The sequence below is a fragment of the Lissotriton helveticus genome, chromosome 3_1, assembly GCF_964261635.1.
Source record: "Lissotriton helveticus chromosome 3_1, aLisHel1.1, whole genome shotgun sequence".
In the NCBI taxonomy this organism is placed as follows: Eukaryota; Metazoa; Chordata; class Amphibia; order Caudata; family Salamandridae; genus Lissotriton; species Lissotriton helveticus.
In genome coordinates, this window is record NC_136061.1 from 248000051 (window position 1) to 248026144 (window position 26094).

Below are 26094 nucleotides of genomic sequence, written 5' to 3' on the forward strand. Positions count from 1 at the left end.
AGGTTATTCCCCATTTTTATTTCTGTTTTTTGAACTGCATGTTTGTTAAATCTATTGAAAAGGGTGCAAACTCTTCTCCCAAAAGGTCTAAACGACATGGCACCAGCCATACAACATCTTCTTGCTAAGGGTGTTCCAAACACAGGGTGGGGAGAGATAGAATTTGTTGTAAATGCCTGCACAGCATAACCTTTTGAAATATTTTACTCGTGGGTTGAGTTTGATTCTGTAGATGCCAATACTGGGCCTTTTTATACATACAAATAAACTGCAATACCAGTTAATAGTGCTCCCTATCGTGACTTAGGATATCAAGAACACCAGGCAGGCATGGTTTGGTGGTCAACTGCCATCTGCCATATATAGTGCAGAACGCTACAATTGGGCCCCTAAGTAATGGCAAGGCCACCTAAACCATATTTACTTGATATAATCCGTATCCTGACACAGCGAATCTGACACTTCCAGAAGTAAGACAGTTACTGACCCAGATAATGTCTATTTATAGGTGACTTTGACAGTGTGTCCTACAAATTACTGTTATGGGAGCAACTGCTCCTGGACCAGCACCACATGTCCATGCCACAATACAAGCAATCACTCCACAGACTATTAATGCAATCATGGCCAAAGCACCCGCAAAAAGTAATTATATCCTATTCTAGACAAACCAGTTGTAAGCAATCAATCCTCACACAAAACCCCAAGATAGGAGAGATGTCTGACCTGTGTCTTGCATTGGAATGATACCACCTGTTGAGACCTGTAACACTTGGGGAACAGTATTTGTGAGTATTTACACTACTACGCATGTTACACTCTCTTTGGTGGTGGTATCAGAGGTAATAAGTATAGAATGAGTATGGAGCTGCACCTGCTCTGGATTTAGGGATGAAATTGTTGGACAATATAAAGGCAGTGTCCTCAACAGTCCTGAGTAATGTTCGCATAGAAGCCACAGCTCTGGCAGTGCACCAGCGGCCACCAGCAGCTCACCTACAGGATCGAGAAAGGGAACATCCAAAAATAATGCCTCTTTGGGCCTTGATACCCTAGGTTCTCAGCCTCTTAAACTGCCTCTCAAAGCTAGATGTGAGATAGAGGGTTCCAGCAAGGAGAAAGCTGTGTTGGAGAATAAAAAGAAGCTGAAAGTAAAAAGAAAAACAAGGACTAGATCTCCTTCAACACGGGATCCAGCACAGGTGAATATAAATTCAAAGACTGTGATAAAATTAAAAAGCTAGATCAGTATCAGTATTCTTCCTTTTCTTTTCAGGTCTCTAGGGACAGTAAAAGGGCAGAAAACAAGTGGACAGACTGAGTATATCATAAAGGCCGAGCACATCAAGTAGAAAAGAGAATTAGCACATGAGGCTGAGGTTAGTATCAAGAAAGAAGAGAAAGGTTTGGATTTAAAGACTCACTTTAAGAAGACCAAAGTGGCAGATCTAGCAAAGAAACATGCCCTGCAATCTATGGGTACTTCTGTGGAATGGACTAGGGCCTTTCTAGGTAGATCACCAGAAGTGTCAATAGTTTGCCAGACACTCAAGGAGCATCTGGTGCTGACTCCAGCCAAATAATACATACAGGTTAAGATGCCAGACATGCATGTGAACCCTAAATGGTATGACAGAATGTAGATAGAAAATAATGTAGTAATACAGATTTAGGGGGACACTTGCACAAAATAAAAGCTATATGACATTCGGGATGTACCTTGTGGTGAGGCGGTTCTAAGGCCAGCATTGCCCTCCTTAGTATCTAAAGAACTCTGGGAAAGCTATGTGCATGCGTGGGCTTTGAAACAGGCTCCTGCATGGTATGGAGATCAAGCGGGATGGGACCAAGAGCCTGTTCCACGTGTGGTTCCCTTAAGGAGTGAGCCTTTGCTCACTGACTTATCAGTGCAGCCGGCCTTGTGGAAGGTACAATATCCTCTAAAACCAGATAAAAGCTATTTTACATCACCCACGTTATCAAGATGTAAGCCTGATAATTTATACAGAATATTTATAGATTATAGAACTTTCATTATACGTAAACATGCACATGCTGAACGAAACGCTAATGGGCAAATGACAAACCTGGAGATAAAAAAATATAAAATGACACTAGACATTTCGAGTGGGTTTTTCAGCCAGAATATCATGCCTGAATCTCAGTATCTAACCACTTTTTCCTGTGGCGGTTTTCAATAGGCCTATAAGAGATTGCCCATTGGGTATAAAAATAGCCCAAGGCTTTTTGCAGCAAGAATGATAAAGGTCTTAATGGAAGATCCCGAGGCATCATCATATATAGAAGATATATACATGATAGATGATGACTTGACTTAACACCTAACTAGGGTGGACAGAATAGTGACTTTGTTTGCTCGATATGGGTATAAAATGTACTTTAAGAAATATAAAATGAATATTTAAATATGATTCCGACTGAAGTGTGCTACTTTACAACCACGAAACACACTGAAACAATTATAAGCCATTATGGGATTTCTGAACTTTGCTGAAGCTTACATGCTGCATTATGCTTATTGAGTTAAAGCCTTTTACAAATTAATGACTCCCACATTTGTTTAAAAACATTAGAAGAAAACACACACATCTATCTTTTTGTTTACACACATCTATCTTATGTGGACTTCATACAGACATGTTAGAGACTAATGGCTAAATGGACAAAGCTTTTGCGATTCGTAAATTGGGCAAAAAAAATGGCGTTGTGACTTAAAAAGGGGATTTTTGAGATGTTGAAAGCCAAATCGCAGTTTGTTATTTTGCAATATGACCGTTTTGCCACTTGATATTTTTTTTTGTGACCGAATTGGGCAAACCGCAATTTATCATCAATTAATTTCAGGTGGTCATGTGCAAACTATAAAAGCTGGTCCAAAATGCATCAGACATTTCCACAATGGCTGCATTGTATGTGATTACAAGGAGGATGTGAATACTGACTGCTGAGCAGAGGAGAGAGTAGACACATTAGAAGATTTTCAGATTCAGGCTAACCATTTTCCAATAAGCTGAGGATAAGACTTTTGACAAATACATGCTAAGCAGCACTGATACATTAGGAATTATCGAAAGCAGCAGTAATTCTATCCGCAGTCATGTTCATGTATTGTACTCTTTACACCTACCAGCTGTTGCTAGTAGGGTTTCTCAATTGCGCTTTTGTATTTTTCTGCAGATTTTTTTATGCCATGCTTCGCTATTACCCAGAAATGCACAGGGAATTTAATACACTATGCAGTGCTTAATTTGAGCCGGCGTTTTACGGTGCTCAGCACCGGCACTAATTGTTTTCTGGTGCTATTTATATGTATGCAATATACATAGAAAATTACTAATACCTGCCTCCCCAGCCATTCCTTTCGCTCTGGGGATCTGGAATAAACTTAACTGTCGCACTTGCAGGTGAGAGAGATGGTTAGTAGTTGATTTGGCAACATCATTGACAGTGATGGAAGGTGCAATGGGTGGTGCAAGCTGCAGTGGCCTCCTGGTCAGGGCCCTGGCACTTGTTATTATAAAACGAAGCACTGCCACAATGTGACAATTTTACAGGGTTGCTAAATTTCCCCATCTCATAGGGTGCATAGATGAAACACATGTTCCTATTTGTCCTCCATCTTTTCTAGAATATTTGATTGGAAACAGGAAACACAAATGTTCTCAATATTCAAGTGATGTGTGATGCAAACTATTTAACAACTGATATTGTCTCACAATACCCAGGAAGCTCCCATGACACCTTCCTGTGTAGGCACAGTGGAACATACAGACGGCTAGAAACAGGGGCGTTTGATGACGGCTATTTGTTAGGTAATCATATTAAATATAATGACACATGTTTGTGCTTCTCGAATGCAAAATGAAAGAAAGCTCACAGTTATTTTTGGGTTTTAGGTGATAGTGCGTATGCCCTACATCCATGGATTCTTACACCAAACCTATCTCCCACAATCCATAACGAAAGGCAATATAACTCAACACCATGGTGTGCTTGAGAGGACATTTGGCTTGCTGAAAACGCCTCCCCGCTGCATACATAAAAGTGGTGGTGCCTTACAATATGCTCCAGAAACCGCATCCAAAATAGTGGCAGCATGTGCCATTATACATAGCACCAGAACCAGGAAAGACCTACATATCACCTTATCGGACTCTGATTGGAGGATGAAGATCCTTAGCCACCTGTTTGGCAGCCAACAGAGGAGAGCAGAGCAGTGGAGGGGAGACGGCGATGGGTCTACTTTGCCAAAAATTACTTTTCAAGATAAGTCATATGTGAAAATACAAATAAAATAAAACGTACACGCTTGTTTGATGATTCATAGTCAAGAAACCTTTGTCAGGTTTTTATTTTAATTGTTTAATAACATTGTTAACTTTTACATGCAAATGGCATGTAATGTCCACATCCAATGTTGGTTACTTCCCCAAAAACTCAAATATGCAGCACTATTGATACTTCCTGTAATGTGCCCATTACTGTTTCATGTTGTTGTGTCCAGAATGGGTTGTGCCTACATGTTGTGCAGCAGGAGTATGGTTTCTGCTGTGTCGCACTGAGCGTGCATCTGTTGCAGAGATGCTGTGGACACTGGAGATTTCCTCACTATCTTGAGGTACATCAGCTACTCCAGTAGCTATTTGGGCAGTTAGTAATGCTTAGATTGAAGAGGGAATCTGCCCGAAACTCCTTGAGACATCCCCATTAATGTGGCCCAATTCCACCTGGAGATTTACTGTCTGCCTCGATGAGGCTGAAGTGGCATTTGCTGGTTTCTCAATTGAACAGGTAAAGCCGCCCATTTGGGGAAACATCTTTTACAACGCAACTTTTACCACGCAGTGCTATTACAACGCAGGTTTTACAACGAAAACCATTACAACACATTGCGCTGGGGAGGCGCTCTAGGATAGGGAATAGATTTAATTTACTATCCAACACCTTCCCTAGTGTCCACGGGGACTGGAGTTGGAATAGTAAATTAAACTATTCACTATCCAGCACCCCAAAGCGCTATGCGTTGTAATGGTATGCGTTGTAAAAACTGCGTTTTTAACAGCATGCGTGGTAAAAGCATGCGTTGTAACGTCATACATCCCCCATTTGTGCTGCAATGCTTCTCCCTCTATGCCTTTGATTGACATTATACTCTGCCATTGTAGGAATAATTTTTCAAGGGCATTGGTGAGGCTCTCCATTTTAGTGGCCATCGTTTCTTTGTTTTTAGCCAATCGAATGGCAAAATTGTTGAAGCTAAATTAAATACGTTACTGATGGTGTTGCAGTTTTTTGTTAACTATTTTTAATTCCCTATGCTGAAGACACTGAACTTACAGCATGGATCCCTCAAAACCACCACACAGCTATTGCAGCTGTAACTTCCAACCATGATGCTTATTTTCTCTGAGACACCTTAAGGCGCCGTTTGCAAGCATGCACTGGGACATACTGCTGTTGTGGCATCACAACTGGCTGCAGGATTGGACTATGAGGCAGTTGGACATCATCCTCAATCAATGATGGTAGCTGTGGGGAATATGAAGCACTGCTACAGTGGCCATGAGCTGTGGCAGACTGACTGTCTAGTTCAATGGGATCTTCCACTATCATCTGTGAGCCATCTTGTTCCTCCACATTTGAGTCATCATTTGATTACTCAAGTTGATCTGTTTAAAGAATGGACTTACAATTCATTTTAGTATCAGTGAAAAGCACTTCTTACTATTTGCTGTCATTTGTTTAATACATTTCTAACACTGACTAAAGTGAGTAAATTATTGACTATATGGTCGTTTTATGACTCTTTACTAAAACCTCTTTATTATGATACTTTCTTAATGCATGTAGAAGACTGTTTTAGGGTAACAGACGTCTAAATAAAAAGAAATTACACTTACTTTGAGATGTTACAGATGTATCAATCCTTGGAAAACCCACAACTGCCTCTGGTTCCAAGGTAGTCTTCACCATTGACTCCAGTGTAGTGGGTGGGGAGACAGTACATGGGCTAGTTCCTGTTGCCCTGGACTCATTCAGCCAAGTTGCAACCTTCTCCTTTGTGCGCGAGTTGAGGTTGTTCCACCTCTTCCTGATTTCTACAATGGATCGCTGCGTTACTCCAACAGCATTGATTTTCTGCTGCATCTTCTGTCATATTTCCTTTTTCTGTGCCTCCAGGACTGTCATGGACGACCCTCCAAATAGCTAAAATGTAAACGTCTTTTTCTGAGAACTTGAGGTTTCTTCTTCTGCCTCCTGAATCCTTCTCTGCTTCTTGGCTGGCCATTGCTGGTGTATAAATCTGTGACTTGCTGCTCCAAATCACAATTTGCACAGGACGCTGTGCACTACCTCCTCTCTAACGGTTTCCCATGCTTGAAATGAGAATCACTTCCTGGTTTTGAGCTTGTTACGCAGAACCAGGAAGTGCGTTTCTGTATTTGCAGTCACATTCAATGGCAAAATGCAATTTCCAAAATAACGAAGCAACTACATTGCAAGTTGCAGACTATGGCCGTAATTCGTATGCATATTCGGATTAGCATTTTCCTAATTGCTGTTTACATTAATTCACAATTAGGAAATCGCAAATCAGAACTTTCCTATATCAGAGAACATTCTCACTACTGTGCAGACAGCTATATTGAAAGAGCACTGTGTAAGAGATCATTATAGTTTTGCCTATACCAACACAAAAAGTGGCCACAAAAGCAGGCATGTCTAATATGCGGACTCTGCACCAGTGGGGCTCTTAACCCCTTTGCCGTGGCTGCGATTTCGCGGCAGTGCGGTACTTTCGCAAAATGGGCGGGGCCGCGTCGGCCGTTTGCCGACGGCAGCACTAGCAAGGTAGTGCTCCTGTCAGCCGTTGGCCGACGGCAGCACGCAAGGGGTCAATTGAATGCTACATACAGTAAACTCTGACTGTTTTACCCATACATGTTTACAAGAGCGTGCTCTACATGGATAGCTCTGCACAGCCAGAGGTTGGTAATAAACAAAAATTCTCTGTGGCGTGTGCTACAGTCCAGGGAATTTTTTTATGTTGTGATTTCAAGCCACAATGCACACACTCTAATGATGTCTATGATTCCACACCACAACTCACAGAAATACATGCACTGTTATTTGCACCACAGAAAGTTGATCATCAGTTCCCACACTTAGGGGCCGATTAGGATGGCGGTTTTTCCGCATCCTCCGGGCCGGCGGAAGTGTCCGCCGGCCTGGAGGATGCGGAAAAACCGCTGCGGAGCCTCCAAAGACCCACCGCCAAATTAGGATGGCTGGTGGGTCTGGAATTCCGTCCGCCGCTTTTCCGCCGCGGTCGGCTTCCGACCGTGGCGGAAAAGCTATAACATGGCAGGCGGTGTCTATGAGACACCGTCCGCCATATTAGGATGTTCGTAAATACATGCTTTTCCACGGCGGCTTTTCCGCCATGGAAAAGCATACGGACATTCACTTTGGGGGCCCGTTGCGGGCCCCCTGGGTGAATGGGGGGTGGGGGGTGCACATGGGGGGTACCATTTGCGTGCACAAAGCAGCAGGCACCGTGCGGTGCCGGCCGCTTTGTGCATGTAAATGTAAAACATGCTTTTTTAACATTGCGGCGGGTGCAGCTTGAAGCTGCACCCGCCGCAATGTTAAATATAGAGGATGTGACCGCCACCCTGGCGGTCACATCCTAATCAGCACGGAGGGAACGCCGCAGCCCCTGCAGACGTTCCCTCCTCCTCAAGGGTGGCGGACGGACGCAAGTCCGTCCGCCATCCTAATCGGCCCTTTATTGTGTCTAATTCAGCATTTTGTCTCCAAGTCTGTTATATAGACTTACCACATTTGTGCTTGAACAAATGCAGAGATTCTAAAGGGAAGTCAGTCTGGTCAAAGGTAGCTGTATTACATGACAAGCTTCCTTTGCTCCATGTACAGCACTCCATGGCCCTTAAATGTGAAGGAATCGTGCTAAAGGAAACTGCGCAGCAGACTTAGCTGTGAAAACTGAAGTGCAAATCTTTAAGGTAGTTGCTGCACCCCGATCTCTGACCAAGATCAATGCAGCAATACAGGCAACATTGAAATTAGAAAAGTCCCCTTACAGCTATCCTTCCAAATGCTCCCACTCCCTCACCAAAGATAATGTCCCCATGATTTTCATACCAGGACTCTGAGAAAAGACATATTCCTAAGGAGCGAGCTAGGTTCGGGGGTCGTGGCCAGCCAGCCATCATGGTGGACGTGAACTGCTAGCGCTCCGACATAAGACCCCTACTTCTCCTGTAGTTTATCCTCTTGAGGTGTCTCCCGTGATTACACCAAGCGGGAATGGTGAGAGGACGCAGCAGGGAGCCTGTGAGGACCGGTGGTTCCTGATCGGAAGGCGCAGGAGAGGAAGCTGAGGACCGGCAGCAGCGGAGCGGCTCCGGCGGCATAGGTGCGAAAAGTGATCCGGGACCCAAAGTCAATGGTGGGGCCTGTGTTGGCACTTAGACACTGCTGAGGACGCTGGGAGCTGCCCTGGTGCGGTCCCGGTGGTACCTGACGTCCCTGTGAGGCTGATGGGGCGGTGTGTCTCGAGGGATTGGCAGACCCCGCTGTCTTGGGCTGCTCACGGGCTACTCACGGCTGCTATCGGGCGCTGTGAGGAGGAGCGCAGCCTGGAGTAGGATGCGGGCGTGCGAAGACAGCGAGACGTCAACGGAGAGGCCCTGACCTGCGGCCTGTGCAGACTGCCACAAAAGCTGCGACGGGATCCGGGAATCAGCGAGCGACAGAACGTCTGCGCGTGGTGCAGCGGGGCCTGAACAGAAAAAGTGTGCTGAAGTGGGGGAAGGTGCTGGTGGAGGAACCGGCTGCCCCCCGGGATTCACGGAGGAGGCACTGGGGACTGGGCCCTGTGTCACTCGAGCGCCGAGGCCCACCCTACCTGCCGCAGCGTCTGCAACCCAAGGTGAGGAGTGAGGCCCCGGGCAGAAGGAGGGCTCGTAAAGATACCGAGGCACCGAGGGAGGCATCCCAGCCTGCGGCCTGCGAGGCCTGTCACAGAAGTTGCGGATTGAGGCGGCCATCTGCAATCCAGGGAGCCGGCTGTCGCCTGCATGCTGGCGAGGTGTTGTGACCCGGGGCAGCGAGAGGCACGGGCCGAGGAAGTGAGCCTGGGGCCCAGGAGGTAGCTGCTAATCCTGCAGTCTGAGGCCACAGCGCCAGCAAGCTCAGAGAAGGCCCGGGTCCAGACCATGAACTGGCCTGATGTGGAAGTGCGGCATCAGAGAGACTGTGTGAGGGGGTGATCCCCCGAAGTTGGTACTACTCCGAAGTCTGTGAGAGCTGCCACGGCTGTTGGACGGTGCAGCAAAGATCGCGGTGAGAGGCCAGGCTGGTGATCGGGGATGATTGCGGCGGACATTCACGCAGGGTGAAATTGATGGGGCCCCCTCCGGCTAGCAAGTAAGTGAGGCGCCGCACTGCGCCTGGTGAGATAATCGAAGGGCAACCCGTTGGTGCAGGGGAATCGTAACTTTGGTGTGTTGGCAGTGCCCGGAGGCGCCGAGGTAAACCCGGCTGGCAAGGCCTGAGTGACTGTGGCCTGCCGCACTGAGACTTGGGTGCCATGGGGAATCGTAACTTTGGTGTGTCAGCAGTGCCAGGAGGCGCCGAGGTAAACCTGGCTGGCAAGGCCTGAGTGACTGTGGCCTGCCGCACTGAGACTTGGGGGCCATTTTGGGGGCAGCGCCATCTTGGACAAGACTGCAGTCGGAGTGGCATGCCCCTAGCGTGAGAGCTGCATTGCGTATGGAGGAGGCCCTTGGTGGCCAGAGGTGTCCTGGGTGTGCTATTCCCATCCTTCTGCGGAATCGAAATGCTCGCCGGCCGAGAGCACCAGGTTAGACGGAAAGGTGAGAGCAGCGGGGTGGCGCCCGGCGAAGACGGTGGAGAAATACCACTGTGCTACAAGGGGAAGGCACGCTGCAAACGAAGCAACCCCCAGGGCTGGTAGCTACTAAGGCGCGACAGGACCCCCTGATGGCGGCGGTGATCACCCCAGGGAGGGTTTTCAAACCCCCCCCCCTTTTCTGCCAACAGCGCTGTCGCAGGACTGACATGGCAGATTTCTCCTCTGTCCTGAAGAAGGGGCCTAGGTTCAGGTGGCCTGTAGTTGATCGCGCTCGTCCGAGCCAACGACCGCCTGCGGATGCCAACGGCGCAACAGCTAGCGATGGGCCACAACGATGGGAGCACACTGCTAGCCTCTCCTCCGGATCGCCTCCTGCATTCTGGTATATGCAGTGCGTGTAACATGAAGAGTTTGGGGAAAAGTTTGTGAGTGTTTCACCAAAGTTGGTGCAAGTACTTGATATTTCCAGAATCTCTAGACATGAGACATGGCTCGTGTTTCGGGACAGTATCCCTCATCAGTAGAGAAAAGTTCTGGTGTGGTTGAGAAGGCCGCCAAAGAACCGTCACAGGCTTCGTTGCCTCTTAGGCGCGCAGGTGCATCTCCAAAAGCTTGTCAGCTTGGGGGCTCACGGGAGCCCTTTTAACAGGAAACAACGATGGGAGCACACTGCTAGCCTCTCCTCCAGATCGCCCCACTGCATTCTGGTATATGCAGTGCGTGTAACATGAAGAGTTTGGGAAAAAGTTTGTGAGTGTTTCACCAAAGTTGGTGCAAGTAAGTACTTGATATTTCCAGAATCTCTAGACACGAGACATGGCTCGTGTTTTGGGACAGTATCCCTCATCAGTAGAGAAAGGTTCTGGGGTGGTTGAGAAGGCTGCTAAAGAACCGTCACAGGCTTTGTTGCCTCTTAGGCGCGCAGGTGCATCTCCAAAAGCTCGTCAGCTTGGGGGCTCACAGGAGCCCTTTTAACAGGAAACAACAATGGGAGCACACTGCTAGCCTCTCCTCTGGATCGCCCCTCTGCATTCTGGTATATGCAGTGCGTTTAACATGAAGAGTTTGGGAAAAAGTTTGTGAGTGTTTTACCAAAGTTGGTGCAAGTAAGTACTTGATATTTCCAGAATCTCTAGACATGGGACATGGCTCGTGTTTCGGGACAGTATCCCTCATCAGTAGAGAAAAGTTCTGGGGTGGTTGAGAAGGCCGCCAAATAACCGTCACAGGCTTCGTTGCCTTTTAGGCGCGCAGGTGCATCTCCTAAAGCTCGTCAGCTTGGGCTCACGGGAACCCTTTTCACAGGAAACAACGATGGGAGCACACTGCTAGCCTCTCCTCCGGATCGCCCCTCTGCATTCTGGTACGGGAAAAAGTTTGTGAGTGTTTCACCAAAGTTGGTGCAAGTAAGTATTTGATATTTCTAGAATCTCTAGACACAAGACATGGCTCGTGTTTCGGGACAGTATCCCTCATCAGTAGAGAAAAGTTCTGGGGTGGTTGAGAAGGCTGCCAAAGAACCGTCACAGGCTTCGTTGCCTCTTAGGCGCGCAGGTGCATCTCCAAAAGATCGTCAGCTTGGGGGCTCACGGGAGCCCTTTTAACAGGAAACAACAATGGGAGCACACTGCTAGCCTCTCCTCCGGATCGCCCCTCTGCATTCTGGTATATGCAGTGCGTTTAACATGAAGAGTTTGGGAAAAAGTTTGTGAGTGTTTTACCAAAGTTGGTGCAAGTAAGTACTTGATATTTCCAGAATCTCTAGACATGAGACATGGCTCGTGTTTCGGAACAGTATCCCTCATCAGTAGAGAAAAGTTCTGGGGTGGTTGAGAAGGCCGCGAAATAACCGTCACAGGCTTCGTTGCCTCTTAGGCGCGCAGGTGCATCTCCAAAAGCTCGTCAGCTTGGGGGCTCACAGGAACCCTTTTAACAGGAAACAACGATGGGAGCACACTGCTAGCCTCTCCTCCGGATCGCCCCTTTGCATTCTGGTACGGGAAAAAGTTTGTGAGTGTTTCACCAAAGTTGGTGCAAGTAAGTATTTGATATTTCCAGAATCTCTAGACATGAGACATGGCTCATGTTTTGGGACAGTATCCCTCATCAGTAGAGAAAAGTTCTGGGGCGGTTGAGAAAGGCTCCTTCGAGCCGGTCGAGCTGACGAGCTCGTGGAGATGCACCTGCACGTCTTGAGAGGTACCGAGACCCGAGAACACTTTGGCAGCCTGCTCAGCAACCCCGAATACTTGATGCCTAATCTCTGCTGATGATGGATAAAGATCCAGAAACACGTGTCCAGAGATGGCCAGCACAACAGTGTAATTACTCGAGACTTTCCAAAAAGCACACATGCTTGAACTACATTGACCAGAATGCTCAGGGGCGAACCCGCTGGGAGGTGAAGCAGTGTGCTCCCACATTGGTTTCCTGTTTACAAAGGCTCCCTCGAGCCGGTCGAGCTGACGAGCTCGTGGAGATGCACCTGCGCGCCTTGAGAGGTACCGAGACCCAAGAACACTTTGGCAGCCTGCTCAGCAACCCCAAATACTTGATGCCTAATCTCTGCTGATGACGGATAAAGATCCAGAAACACGTGTCCAGAGATGCCCAGCACAACAGTTTAATAACTCAAGACTTTCCGAAAAGCACACACGCTTAAACTACATTGACCAGAATGCTCAGGGGCGAACCCGCTGGGAGGTGAAGCAGTGTGCTCCTACATTGGTTTCCTGTTTATAAAGGCTCCCTTGAGTCGGTCGAGCTGACGAGCTTGTGGAGATGTACCTGCGCGCCTTGAGAGGTACCGAGACCCGAGAACACTTTGGCAGCCTGCTCAGCAACCCCGAATACTTGATGCCTAATATCTGCTGATGACGGATAAAGATCCAGACACACGTGTCCAGAGATGGCCAGCACAACAGTGTAATTACTCGAGACTTTCCGAAAAGAACACACGCTTGAACTACATTGACCAGAATGCTCAGGGGCGAACCCGCTGGAAGGTGAAGCAGTGTGCTTCCACATTGGTTTCCTGTTTATAAAGGCTCCCTCGAGCCGGTCGAGCTGACGAGCTCGTGGAGATGCACCTGCGCGCCTTAAGAGGTACCGAGACCCGAGAACACTTTGGCAGCCTGCTCAGCAACCCCGAATGCTAGATGCCTAATCTCTGCTGATGCCAGATAAATATCCAGAAACACGTGTCCAGAGGTGGCCAGCACAACAGTGTAATTACTCGAGACTTTCCGAAAAGCACACACGCTTGAACTACATTGACCAGACTGCTCAGGGGCGAACCCGCTGGGAGGTGAAGCAGTGTGCTCCCACATTGGTTTCCTGTTTATAAAGGCTCCCTCGAGCCGGTCGAGCTGACGAGCTCGTGGAGATGCACCTGCGCGCCTTGAGAGGTACCGAGACCCGAGAACACTTTGGTAGCCTGCTCAGTAACCCCGAATACTTGATGCCTAATCTCTGCTGATGACGGATAAAGATCCAGAAACAAGTGTCCAGAGATGGCCAGCACAACAGTGTAATTACTCGAGACTTTCCGAAAAGCACACACGCTTGAACTACATTGACCAGAATGCTCAGGGGCGAACCCGCTGGGAGGTGAATCAGTGTGCTCCCACATTGGTTTCCAGCTAGCGATGGGCCGGCTGAGGGACAAACCGAAAAATGGACAGCAGAGGGCTGACAGTCTCGACCCTCCCCCGGGGCGCCAGAGTGGAAGCATGGAGCCCCAAGCGGCGGTCCTCGCGGCCAAAATGAACACTGTGCTAGCTGCGGTGGAGCGGATCGGTACCACCATGAAGAAAACAAAAGAGTCATTAGAAACACGGATCGACAAAGTCACGTAGGATTTCACCCTTCTTCATGCCGATCATCGTAAGTTAGCGGAGTCGGTTGCCTTGCAAAGCCAGACACTTCAAGAGATGCAACCTGTGGTGCAAAACCACACTATAGCGCTCCAAGATATGATCGACCCAGTCCATGCGCTCGAAGACCGCATAGATGATGCATAAGGGCGCTCTCGGTGCAACAATGTCCGCGTGGTAGACCTTCCGGAGAGCGAGGAGGGCAAAAACCCAGAACAGTACGTTGAGAACGGGTTGGGTGATCTCCTGCCCCGGGGGGTGCTATTGCCGCAGTTTGTGGTGGAGAGGGCTCACAGAGTCCCAGCGCAGAAGCCCAAGCCGGGAGCTCGACCTTGTCTGTTCCTCTTCAAACTCCTTAGTTATCGGGACCGTGACGTGGTGCTCCGCAAAACCAGGAAACTGGGCAACATCATTGTGGGAAATAATCGGGTGATGTTCTTCCCAGACTATACAGCAGCGGTTCAGAGACGAAGGAGCACCTACATGGCGGTGAAGCGTCAACTGCGGGAGCTGGAGTTGCCTTACTCCCTGTTATTCCCATCTCGCCTCAGAGTGGTCTCGAAGGAGGGTACCCGCTTTTTTGATGCCCCATCAGACGTTTAGGACTGGCTGGAGGAGACGGGGCAGTGGAAAGGAACAAGACCCCCAGGCCTGGAGGACAGTGGCTAGCAGGAGAAGAGATCGAGGCGGCGCAGACGGCGGGGGGCTCGCCGAGACATGGGGCTGGGCCTAGTTGCTCCCAGTCCAGAGAAGATAAGAATGGAACAGCAGGAAGCTCTTGAGGCAGTGGCGACCCTTGGGACAGTGAACAACAATAGCCGCGTGGAGACCCATGCACGTAGTGACCCGGGAACCAGTGGTTCTTCATCCCCATCCACCGTGTTCTCCGAAGACTTGAACATGCCAGTAGTGACGCCTCAGACGGCTGACTAGATCATGTGATCGAGCGGGGCTATGCTGCATCCCTTCACGGCCCACACACATGTGTGCACTGTACACCGTATCTCTTTAGTATGTCTGTGCATGTGCTGCTGAAATGTGATATACGCTAGAAACGCTTCTGTCACTTGATGTAATGCATGTGGATGTCCGAGAGATGCCTTACTAGTCAGAGGGTGGGATGTTACATTCGCAGGCTCCTACAGTTGTGGTCCACACCAAACCTGCAAGATTGACCAGTCTATGACTTACTGCACACCTCTTGCGAGCAAGGGAGACAGGGGCGTACCGCAGACTAGTTGCTGACATTAGACACACCCACTAGCTACTACACTGGACTAGCACTTCCCCATAAATGGTTTAACTTAAGGTTTGGATGCATGCCACTAGTTGCATTGTTTGCGGTTGTTGTTATGTTTAAGTTGCAATAATAGGGTAAGAGTACCTTCAAGGGATTTTACTAATAGTATTTTATGCTTATTTTAGAAAATTCAATTCGCGACCCAAATGAATGATGGTCTATATTCAAACATGTTAAACCTTGTTATTCATTCAATTTAGCAAGTGCTGACAGTCACTGAAAATAATCAAGAAATAATCAAGAAAAAAGAGCAGAAAAACGGGTGTATACAGAAAAATACTCTTTATGTATTATTTAATAAATTAGGGTACTGGGAAGTATATCTACAATGTTACAAGAAGTCAATGATACAGAAACAAAACAACTCCACTGTAACAATTGTATGCGCTTTTCTTCTTTGTTGTAATAGATACAAAATAGTGAGAGAAAAAGGGTTGGTCGACGTTTCGGTCTCTAGAATTTGATTGCCGAGACCATCTTCAGGACAAAATGAAAATATACTGGTTGACCCCTTTATAGTGTGCAGAGTGTCAATGGTAATTCTAATAGATGAAAATAAATTCACAATTGGTCCCAAATCTTTTACTAGATGCGAAGCAGTGCTAGGTTGTGTAGAAATCACTGTCTTCAAAGGTGAATTGATTCGAGCAACTTTATTTTATTGGAAGCCGCTCCTCGTGTCCTTCATAAATGTAGCAAAAAGTCTATGCACCTCTATTATTCGAGTGTGGCGCACGTGACCTCTGATCTTTGAAAATTGCATGGGGCGTACCACAGACTAGTTGCTGACATTAGACACACCCACTAGCTACTACACTGGACTAGCACTTCACCATAAGTGGTTTAACTTGAGGTTTGGATGCATGCCACTAGTTGCATTGTTTGCGGTTGTTGTTATGTTTAAGTTGCAGCACACCAATATGCTCCCTTGGATTGCGCCTCCGGCCCCCCCCCGAAGAAAACCCTTTGCCCCGCGCTGCGTTGACTTACCCAGACACAAGACGCACACTAACATCGTGACTAGGAACATACGTGGTATGCACACACCGTCGAATCGCTGCTCTGTCTTTTCCTACCTACAGCGGCATGCGGTAGGGATCGCTCTCCTGCAGGAGACCCACATGACCCAGACAGAACTTGACAAACTCAGAAGGGGTTGGAGGGGGCAAATCTATGGTACGGTCTTCTCGGAGCATGCGCGCGGCACCCTGATATGGGTAAGGGCGGGAATTCCCTTTATATATGACGAAACAAAGGTAGACCAAGAGGGCAGGTATTCCCTAGTGCGGGGGAAGCTGAATGGTCAGGAGGTACTATTAGGATCACTTCATGCCCCGAATGTAGACCAGCCCTCCTCCCTAGCACAGCTGACCCAGGCCCTTCACCCTTATACTGGGCTCCCTTGGCAACTTGGCGGGGACTTCAACATGGTGCTGGATGTACATCTGGACAGGTCCTTCCCCCCCTACGAGCTGCAGCGGTAGCGTCCAGTGCCCAGGCGTTCGGCACTGACTTACACACTGGGTGATACAGGACCTGTGGCGCGCACAGCATCCAGTAGACAGAATCTATTCTTACTACACAGCAGTCCACGACTTGCATGACCGGTTGGACAGGATAGTGGGTTCCCAGTGCCTGCTCCCACTTATTACACAATCAGAGTACCTGGGTAGAACGCACTCCGATCATAACCCCCTGTGGTTTCAGATTAGTTGGGAGGCGGACCGCCCTCCTTCCTAGCACAGCTGACCCAGGCCCTTCACCCTTATGCTGGGCTCCCTTGGCAACTTGGCGGGGACTTCAACATGGTGCTGGATGTACATCTGGACAGGTCCTTCACCACCTCCGAGCTGCAGCTGTAGCCTATCCCTACGTGGAGGCTACAGCCTACTGCGCTGGAGGATTCAGAGTTTCGCTCGTCGCTGGGCATGGCCATCCTCACGTATTTTGCTGCCAACGAAGGGACAATGAGCAACGCCATGAATGGGATGCACACAAAGTGGCCGTCCGGGGGCAATGTATGGGGGTCACATGGAACATACAGAGAGTGCTCTCCGCCTCCCTGGCGCGCCTGGAGGCTGAGGTCCTACAATATGAACGAGAAGGGGAAGGAGGGTTTGGGCACTCACGCAGACTGGGAGACCTTCGCACTAGGCACACAGAGCTTTTGGAGAGGTTAAGATGTCACAACTATGCAGCACACATGGCCAGAGCGCATGCCAAGGCAGACAGAGCAGGACGACTGCTGGCCTTGTTGATAAAGCAAGAGGGGCGTGGTGTCCCAATAGGGGCTCTCCGCACAGCAGGGGGAGGGATGGTGTATATGCAACGTGAATTCCACCGTGCCCTTACGGATCACTATGCGCAGCTGTACAGAGCCCAGGCCGTCGGCCCCGGGCACATCTTGGAGGGGTTCTTGGACTCTGTCCAATTGCCTACGGCCTCCGAGGAACAAAAGGAGACACTCAATGTGCCTCTCTCATTGGAGGAAGTTGGGGAGGCGATCCAGTCCATGGCATCCGGGAAGACCCCGGGGCCAGACGGCTTGCCCGCCGAATAATATAACACGTATCAGGAAACCCTGACACCATTACTCCACAAGTTATACACTACAGCGGTGGAGGGAGGATTACTGCCCCCCTCTATGCGGGAGGCGTTTCTGGTTTCCCTGCCTAAACGGGACAGAGACTCCACGGCCCTGAGCTCATAAAGGCCTCTGGCGATGCTCAACGTGGACTATAAGGTCTTTGCTAAGGTGCTAGCGGACCGGCTGGCGCCGGTAGTCCCCCACTTAATACACACTGACCAGAACGGGTTTATCCCAGCAAGATCTACATCATTGAACCTCAGGAGATACTTCAGGGTGGCAGCTGAGGCCACCCAGGAGTGGCCTAGGGCAGGGTGCCTGATATTAGATCTGGAGAAGGCGTTCGACTGCCTAGAATGGGGCTATCTATCGGCGGTGTTGCAGTGCTACGGGTTGGATGTGGAATTCCTCCAAATGGTTGACCTATTATACAGGAACCCCGTAGTCCGAGTGCGATTGGACCCTTACATCTCAGAGGCGGTGGCGGTGGGCCGAGGCACCCGACAGGGGTGCCCTCTGTCCAGCTGCTGTTCGCGCTAGCAATCGAGCCCCTGGCCGTAGCCATATGACAGACTCTTGGTGATGGTCTCCTGATGGGAGACGCAGTCTATCAGGTATCGCTTTATGCTAACAACCTGCTGGTGTTTGTGAGGGATGTGGGACGCATACTGAAACAGCTGGCCCAGCTGCTGCACACGTTTGTTGACATCTCTGGGCTCCGAGTGAATGCGGGTAAATCTTGCCTTTACGCTTTCAGTGAAGGGACCGGAGAGCCGGGATACCACCTCGAGGGCACACGAGTTCAATGGAAAGAAGACACCTTTAGGTACCTAGGGATAGAAATATACCGTCGCCCAGCTGACTTGTTTGACGGGAATCTTGGGAGGGCGGTTGCAGCGCTTAGGTCTCAGATATGCTTTTGGAACACGCTCCCGCTGACAACTACGGACAGAGTGGCACTTGTTAAAATGGTCAAGCTTCCCCGCCTCTTGTACTACTTTGTCAACTTACCGCTATTCATCCCGGCTTCCTTTTTCACTATGCTCAATAAGATACTGCAGGACATTATCTGGGGAACCACTAGGCATAGGCTGGCGCTGGCGAAGCTATTCCTGCCAACAGATCGGGGGGCCTAGCTGCTCCTTACTTTGAACACTACTACCTAGCCGCGCAGCTACAATGGGTTGCTCGCTGGTTGGCGGACAGAGGTAGAGATGATACAGCCATGGTAATGCCGCCATACTCCCTAGAACGTATAACTAAACTTTTCCACCCATAGCAGCGACCGAGCGTCCAACCCCGCTCCTCCTGGCGGTGGCATACAAGTGCTACAGGAGAGCCATATACATTTCCCGAAGTACGGTTCCTTATGCGACTGCTATACCATTGGAGGGCTCGCCAAGTCGTGAAGGGGTGCTCACATCCTCCATGCTCGCGGAGTGGCGGGCGGCCGACATACACACACTCGGTGATCTGTATAGGGAAGGGGAGCTCACGGCATAAGAGATGCTGGTAGCAGAGGAGGGGCTTCCCCCCGGGGTTGTTCTTAATGCACTGTTAACTGATAGCAAAGCTGACTGCCAAATGGGGAGACGTAGCAACAGAGCCCGCGCAGCATTTAACCATGCAGTATCTCCACGTCATGGGGAGGGGCAGACACTTGGTCCGCTGGTTTGCGGCATCATTAAGGGAACTCTTGGCGATTAGTTTGGATCCCCTTAGAGGCAAATGGGAGCTAGACCTTGGGCGGCCACTAACAGACAAGGAGTGGGAAAGGGTCCGTAAAAGCCCGGTGCGCATCCCCAGAAACATGCGATTTCGCCAGATACAGCTTTTTATTGTTCATAGGGCCTACCTCACGCCTGAGTTGACTAACAAATACTTCTGCCGCGACAATGTGCTCCGCCCCAGATGTCATGAGCTAGGGGTGGGATTCCTACACATGCTGTCCTGGGCTGGGCACTTACTGGCGAACAATTAGTGAGCTGCTGAGGAGTTGCACAGACCGAACTATACCCTGTGACTGGCCCGGGTACATCCTACACTGCTTCAGGAGACCCCCCAAGGATAAGGTGACATCCCGCTTTCTGGAACTGGGGCTAGTGCTGGCAAAGCGCCTCCTCACAAGGAGGTGGAAGGCGCATGACCCGCCATGTGCACGGGCATGGACTTCCTCATTCCAGGCATGGGCCAGGGCAGAGTGGACTGCCATACGCATGGAGGAAACGACGGGGCTCTGGAAGGAACCCATAGCGGGACGCTGGGAGAAAATGCTTGATTCATTACAGCAGACGGACAGGGAGGGAGGCACAGGCGGCGTGGTGGAAATGGGAGGCACACACGGGGGTAGGTGCATACCACAGGACGTTCTCCTGCCCGGATAGTTTGATATGTTCAGCTTCTGATCCAATAGAACACGAAGACAATCACGCCAGTGCAGCCATAGATGAGGGGCGCACGCGCCGGGGAGGAGGGGGCGGAGCGTTGGGGCCGGGGAGGAGGAGGGGGGGAGACAGAATGAGAGTCGGAGTATGAGTGGGTTTTTGATGCCGCAGTTATTGTTTTTTGTTTCCTATATGCACCATCTGTTTGCAAGCTCAAGATGGAGGGTCAGCCCTGAACTACACGGACCATTGAGAGGTCAGCGCATCGGTTCTCATGGACAGCCCCGGAGTCTGCATCAGGGCAGGTGTACTACAGTTCCGACAACTCTGGGCGAGCATCGCATGTCTTATTCATTACAAAACTTGAATACTTGTAACATAATATGACAATGTGCTAATGCATCTATGACTGACGTACCTTTGCCACTGAGCTTTTATAAGTGATGCTTATAATGTAAAGTGTGAATCTAAAATACTAATAAAAACCGATTTGACAAAAAAAAGGAGCGAACTAGGTTCAATTTAAATTGGGAAGCTCAAAATGGAATGGCATCTGCACATGTTGGCATAAGAACTACTGTATCAATGCTCCAGTGGCAAGTCTGAATCTAACAAACAAATATGTGCAGCAATACATATTAACAATAGATAATCATTCTAGTCTAGCATAACCAGCGCATACTCCTCTTATTATCTCTGACAGACTAATTGGGGGAGTTTTCCTCAACCATATCAGGCTAGTCCAGAGAGTAAACTGGTGTAATTATATACTAGTTGCTGTTAACTCCTGCACTAGATTCCTATGGATCTGGTCACAAAAAAGTGGCACTGCCCCTCAAGCAATCATAAAAGATTTGCAGTGCCTAGTAGCAATGGAAGCAGTTCATATCTTGGATTCAAAAAATGGTCCAGCGTTCAGCGTTAAGGCATTCATGGATGCTATGTCTCCACCGGGACTACGACTGCTATATTCACATCCTTTCCGCCTGGAAAGTAATGGAATTGTAGAATACACCAACTGTACACTTAAATAGGCCTGGACCACTACGGTATTGGATACAGAATTAAGATAGCTGCATAATCTATATGGGTATCAGAGAGCATCAACTAATCTACCTAGAGGAGTATTAGGTAGCCACACCCCATATGAGATGCTGTTCAGTGTATCAATGTATGTTATGTTAACTATATTTATAGAGCACATGTTCACCCAGATGTTTTTATTAACAAAGTAGAAGGTACGAAAACATGATGCTGAAACGGCTAGTCAAAGTGAGTTTGTTTAAAAAGCCAGGTCTTCAAGCTTTTGTTGAGTTGGATCAAATTCTATTCAAAGCGCATATTCAACAGGATTGCATTTCAAATAGCCAGAGCTTAGGCTGCAAAACTTCAATGGTTTTTGAAGTTTCGGAATGGGGGTTAAAATGGGCTGATCTCAGGTTTAATTTCAGTTGGTAGCATTTCACCTTACCAGCGATTAATTGGGGGACAAAGCCTCTTAACCTCTTAAATGCCAGGCAACATGTCTTAAAGTGAATCAGCTGGTTATTGGGAACCCAATGGGGTTTCGTCAGTAATGGGGTAATATGCGCCCATCTCATAAGATGGTAAATGAGGCACACAGCATCTTTTTTTGTGGCCTGTAGTCTCTGGATGGTGTTATTGGGAAGCTTTCAATATAAAGAGTTGGTGGAGTCTAATCTAGACATAACTAATGCCATCACAATTGTTTTCATTGCTTTAAGAGGTAGAAGCACAGGGGTTCTCCTTAGTACTTTGAACATAAATATATACATTTTGATACTACTTCTCCACCATCACCTGTTGGTTCACAGTAAGACTGCCATCGACAACCACTCCTGGGCTTCTGTCTGATCACTTGGGCACCTGAAGCGGTCCCATTTCTGAGGGTCAACCATCTTGGGGCCAGAGATTAGACGAATTCTTCAAAATTACTATTTCTGGTTTTTCCGCGTGTTTAAGTTGATTTACCCTTATCCAGCCTTCTGTAAAACACATCTATTTTGGTACTGAAGTTGTGAGGCTGGTGTACCATCCAAGCAGATTGACAGTTGTGAGTCGACGGCGTAATTAAACTGCCTGAACTTCTTAATGCTAATTCTGTGATTAAAAGCTTATTATGTAGGGGCGTGGTCTTGCGCCGCAGGATGATGGTGCCTTTCCCGTGAGCTCCCTACGGCAGGGGAGTTCTTCAGCAGATTTCAGCCATCTATCGGCCGCAACGGTTCGTTCTCATGCCGGGCACAGTTTTTTTGAAGATGCAGGGAAGCATTTGCGCCGCTTCCTAACTTCTGACAGCCTCCGTATATTAAAACGTCATCCGAAGCAATTTCTCCACAACAGATGTAAGCGGCGGCCGCCATCTTGCGGCGGACGCTCGGCTTCCTTTCATCTGAGGTAACCGGCGTTTCTTTCTAAAACGCATGGCAACGTGTAACTTTTGCCTTTTCTTTTCTTCCAATAACTGCCTCTCATTACTAAATAGCGAACATCTTGCCCCAACAATGTTACAGTCAGCGTATTCAGTAAAAAGTGCAGCTGTTAGTTTTATTTGCCATCAGTACTTTTTGCTCCTCATCTGCCTTCATGCTTAATTCTTTCTTCAGCCTATAAATGACAGCTTTCTTTCCTTTATTCTCAATACTTCTATGACATTTTTGTTCTACATTTGGTCACACCCCTTAGCCTCTCGTACAAGTGGCTTGTGATTTACTACTAGCCCTATCGCTTTTGGTATATCCTTTACCTAGCGAATATATGAGTGCTGAAAGGTGGGTGACCTTATTCTTCATGCACTATTTTTCCTCAGGAGCCATTTCTGAATGCGTTTCTTATTGGGCTTATGCGCAGATTGAAATCTTTATTGAAGATTACGTCTCGCTCTCCTCACTATTTTAAGATGGCTAGTGAAACCTCACACTCGGCAAGAGCCTCCTCAACAGGTAACAAGCCCAAAAGAGTAAAAAATTACCCTCCTTCTCCAATTCTATCATCTCAAAACCCAGTACTTGATAATATCTTGGACGAAGTTAGAGGTCTTAAATCTTTTATGACCACGACCAACGAGAAGCTCCAACAAATAGAAGACAGCGGGATTAGTATGGAGGCAAAAGTCCTTGATATGGAGCAACGTATCAGTGACTTGCATGACGTGTCTGCTAAAACTCCTTTTTTGGAGCAGGAAATTCAGCGCTTAACGCTTCATACAGAGGACCTTGAAAACCGCAATAGACGCAATAATTTACCCCTTTATGGTCTACTAGAAAATCTCGAGGGGACTGATATGCTTCTTTTCCTGAAGAAATTTCTGTCAGAACTTTTGGACCTTCCATTAGAACCTGCATTAAATATCCAACGTGCTCTTAGACTTGGCAGATTACAACCTCATGTTTCAAAACTTAGAGGAATAATTATGCTGTTTTTGGATTTACTGACTTAATGCGTGTCCTCTCCGCCGCTAAAGCAAAGCGTCATCTTAAATTGTCTGGCCATAACATTTTCATTTCTCAAGATTTATCCAATGCCACTAATGCCCGCAGAAAGAAGTTTTTGGCTCTACGTCCTGAGATGAGACAATGTAATATTAGATATGGTATTCTGCACCCTTGCTTATGTAAAATTACTCACAATGGTTCCACACGTTCATTTGTTGATCCTTTTACATTGCGGTCCTTTCTCCAATGTATTTCTACAAATACCAACGCTAATTCTTCTTGTCATCCCTAATGTTCCTGTTGCTTTTGCTGCTGATTTTTTTCATTATGGCTGTGTATTCTTCTAGCACTTGTATCTTTTTCCTCTGTCGTTCCATCTCTTGTCGTTGCAGCTGCGTCCCATGCATTTTTTGTTTTTATTTCTGCATAGATCTGGATTTCTTTCCTTGATCTATCCTCTCTTTCTTCATAGTTCTGGACTTTGTTCCCTGATCTATCGTCTTTTGGTTTTATGTGTATTCTCTTTCTCCATTTTCTCTTCTTCTTGGTCTCTTTCCATATGTCTTCCTCACTTGTTGTTGCTTAATTTGAGGCATGTGCTCATTCTTGTTATTTGTTTTTTGGTAGCGTATTTTTGCTGTGTCTCTCATTTGTGCCGTTTCTTCATTTTTAGCCATATCCCTGATGTGTACCATCTCTATGGGTGTATTACCTTCCCATCCCTCCTTCATGTGTAAGTTTGTTACGTGGAACGTTCGTTGTCTTGGACATCCCATCAAATGTCAAAAGGTTCTATCTCATTTGTCAAAATTGAATTCTCAGGTTTCTTTTCTTCAAGAAACGCATTGTAATGAAGCAGAATCTCTTAAATTGAAAGACAATGGGTGGGTCAAGTTGTTTATTCTCCTGCCTCTGGCAAAAGAGGGGGTGTTTCCATACTGTTATACAAGTTACTGTCTGCACAGATTCTTTCTACACAAAATGATGAAGATGGATGATGGGTGATGGCAAAGGTTGTTATACAAAACAAAACTTTTGTATTACTAAATATTTATGACCCTGTTAAACCAGACCCTAAGTTCTGGAATGATATTAATATTTTATTGTCTTCAATTGACTGTCCCAATATTGTTATTGTCGGTGATTTTAATCAATGGATGGACCCTTTTTCAGATAGATTATCTAAATGCAAATTTAACCCTGATAAATCCCACAAAGCCTTTCAATCAGCCATTACCTCTCGTTCTTTGTATGATGTTTGGAAGATTTGTAACCCTGATTCGCTTGAATATATATTTTTTTCTAATGTTCACCAAACACGTTCCCGAATTGATTATATTTTGGTTAGTAAGTCATTGCTCTCTTCCATTCAATCCTCCGACATTGGTGCTATTTTTATTTCTGACCATGCTCCAGTACATACTGTTTTAGACCTCTTACATTGCTCTACACAATTCAGCCGATGGAAACTTAATAATTCTTTATTATCTGATAAGGTTTTCATTAACGTGGCTAATTTGTTTATTACTGAATTCTTTGAAATTAACAATCCATTAGATACCTCGGTTTCTAATACTTGGGATGCATTCAAGGCCTCTTTCCGTGACTTCACTATTTCATATGTTTCGAAAAAAAGAAAACAACTCGGAAAAAATATACTGACCAGTTACACCACCTTAAACTCTTAGAACATACTTATTTTACTTCCAAATCATCTTCTAATCTGCATGAATTGATCAAGGCCAAGGCTGAACTTAATAAACTTGCCACAACTGAAGCAAGTAATATTCTCCTTAAAGTAAAGTCCAAATACCATGGTGGCCAAAACAAAGCGGGTAAGATGTTAGCTAACTATTTGAAAATAAAATCTGAACGCAAACTCATTGGTCCTATTTTAAATGAATCAACAAACAAATTGGTATCATCTGATGAGGATATTGCTAATGTTTTTCATGAATATTATCGATTACTTTATTCAAATGACACAAATCCCTCTAATCAGAATTTAGATAACTTTTTTTCGGGCTCCCATCCCCACCTTCTATATCCGATAAATTTACCTCATTGGAGAAAGAGGTTACTGCTCAAGAAATAACAAATGCTATTAAATCTTTAAAAAAAATCCAAAGCACCTGGACCTGATGGTCTTACTGTTGAATTTTATTCTACCTTTTCTTCCTTTTTTGTCCCTAAACTTTTGGCATTATTTAATTCTTTTATTGTAGATGCTAAAGCTTCCGGTTCATTTATGGACGCCCTCATAATTATCATCCCTAAACCTGATAAAGATCATTCCCTCTGTAAAAATTTTCGTCCTATCTCCTTAATAAATTATGACTGTAAAATATTTGCCAAAATTCTTGCATCACGACTTGAAACTATTGTTCCTTATTAGTTAAAACTGACCAAGTTGGATTTGTGAAGGGCAGGTTAGCATCAGATAATGCTCGAATGTTTGCAAATATTATTTCTTATGTAGAAAATCTAAATTTCCTCTTGCAGCACTGTCTTTGGACACCGAAAAGGCGTTTGATCGTATTAATTGGCAGTTTATCTTTAGCACCCTTCAAT